The sequence below is a fragment of the Rhagoletis zephyria genome, unplaced genomic scaffold (genome assembly GCF_001687245.7).
Source record: "Rhagoletis zephyria isolate East Lansing unplaced genomic scaffold, Rhagoletis_zephyria_1.1 Rzeph_scaffold_04829, whole genome shotgun sequence".
Taxonomy (NCBI): Eukaryota; Metazoa; Arthropoda; class Insecta; order Diptera; family Tephritidae; genus Rhagoletis; species Rhagoletis zephyria.
Genome location: NW_016161912.1, coordinates 980 through 3275, shown reverse-complemented (window position 1 = coordinate 3275; position 2296 = coordinate 980). Strand labels below are relative to the sequence as shown.

The window sequence follows — 2296 nt, the reverse complement described above, 5'->3', positions numbered from 1 at the left end:
ACCAACAAGACGACAAAGAAGACACCGCATGAGTTACTTTTTAATTTTGAACCGCGAGATATTTTAGCCAACAAACTCATATTGGCACTAACTACGAACAATAAATCAACTGATGACATCCATCAAAAGCGTGAAGAAGCGGCAATGAAAGTCAACACAGAACGAGCTAAAGCAAAAAAACGTTATGATCACCAACATCGACGACCAAGAAAGTACACAGAGGGTGACCTAGTCCTGGCAGAGAATGAACCGGCCAGTACTGGTACGTCACGCAAGTTAGAGCCGAAGTATAAGGGTCCGTTCCAAGTAGTCACTGTTTTGGAACGTGATCGTAACGTCATCGAAGACTTGCCTGGGTCGCATCGCAAGCAAAAGCATTATAAGTCCATTTATGCCTCAGACAAGTTAAAGCCATATTGTAAGCTACCAACTACTGATGATGAATTATCTGAAAACGGAGATAAAGAGCACGACGAACAACTACGATGCGAGGTCGGTTTGCCAGGAAAGGCCGACTGTAAGCGAATCTGGGAACACCGCCTAGCAACGTCAATGTTTGGAATAACGTCAGAATCCAAAGAGGAGTGTTCGATGTGATTTGGCGGTGTACGGACATTCGCGTCATCTATTAATTTCAACCAGTATTTCTTTTAATATAATTTTTGTTAATATAATATATACTTTGTAATCTTAAAATGCGCTAATTAAACCTAAACTTAAAAACCATCCTGACGGGTTATGTAATTATTATCGAAAAGCCAAAAGAGCGCTTTTTATTCGGGAAAAATTCCTGTTTTTAATGAAAAGTATATTTTGTTGAATTATGCAAAAAATACCAATACTTTTTCTTAACTATGTATCCTTATAAAGCTTTATCTGTTGTTTGCATGTAGCTTTTCATATTGTGACAAAAAAAGGAATTTCCAACATTTTGCAACCGAAGATATGCCGATTTTGTAATATTTCGAAAGCTCTAGCTAATTAGAAAAAAATGGAATACGGAATCAATGAGCAAATATTTGCAGGGACCGTAACCGTTATGAGTTTTATAATAAAAATCATAAATTAATCATTATTTTGTGATTTTCATTTTTTCGATAATTTTTTACCTTTATTTTATGGTTTTTATATTTTCCATAATTTTTAATCGTTATTTTGCGATTTAAATTATTTTGATAATCTTTGATCGTTATTTTACGATTTTTTTTCGATCATTTTAAAACTTAGATTAAGAAAACCGAGTTTAAATTGAACAGCTGGCTGACATTTGATTGGCTGATCTTAGTTTAAACCAGCCAGATCGGGCGTTTAAACTGAGTTTAAACTACAGCCGTGCACTGAAAAACTGGCCCTATGTGATTTTTGATTTTTTGATCATCTTTAATCGTTAAATTATGATTTTTATTTTTTCGATCAAAAATAACAGTTATTCGTACTTTTTTTGTAAGGTGTAAATCGAATGTGCCCAGATTTGTCGTAAAAGTAATTTTTACAAGTACGTTCATATATGTATACACGGGCGCAAACAGGAATATATTTTGGGAGGGGGATTTATACTTCTGAAAATTCGCATCAGACAATATGCTTTTTAAAGTAGTGCAAGTTTTATTTACAGTATGTCTAAAGGTGTACGAACCGTGTGCAGACTGCCCTAGGCATATAAAATTTTTTATGCAGCAACGATTCCTCTACGCCCAAGATCTGCACACGAAGCAACTTCAAAGGGTCAAAGTATCAGGCAAAAAATATTAAGTGATGCAAAATTATTATTTCTTTAATTAATTTTCAGTTATGTTTCTATTATTTGCACGGATTTTATTGTTTTATCGGTTTTTTTTTTTTATGAAATGAATGCACGCACACAGAAAATGGTAAACAAACTTCTTCTTTCTCTCTTCTAAGCGTACGTACGCCTAGCTACCAACACTGCTGTATGCCAAGCGATTTGCAGCAGGTTGCTTTGACGAATTCGTGAAGCTGACGACTCGTATACAGCCCTCTATTTAAATGCACGCGTGCGGCATCAAGGCGTACAACTTTCGTATGTAGCATCTAATACGCGTTTAAAGCTATACGACCCGTGTGCAGACTGCCTAACGGTCGCACAAATCCGAAAAGTTTGAAAACTTTCAAATCCGTCGGATTTGTTCGCGCACCACACTACTAACAAGAAAAATGACATCGAATACCAACAAATCCGTCGGATTTGCGCGCTATTAGTGCCCAGCATTAGAATTTAAGGTAGTTGTTGTTGTTGTAGCGGCTACTAAACCCCGTTCGGGTCGGTTCATTCATC

General features: G+C 36.2%; 1 protein-coding gene across 1 annotated transcript in view; it reads right to left on the bottom strand.

Annotated features, from left to right (window-relative positions):
- LOC108371252 (ribonuclease P protein subunit p20-like) overlaps window positions 1-1709 on the bottom strand; it is a 27019-nt gene extending 25310 nt beyond the window's left edge. Inside the window, exon 1 of the mRNA XM_017626769.1 lies at window positions 1637-1709. The gene's annotated coding sequence lies outside the window, so the exon portion shown is untranslated. The remainder of the gene's footprint in view (window positions 1-1636) is intronic.
- Between the last annotated feature and the right edge of the window lie 587 nt (window positions 1710-2296).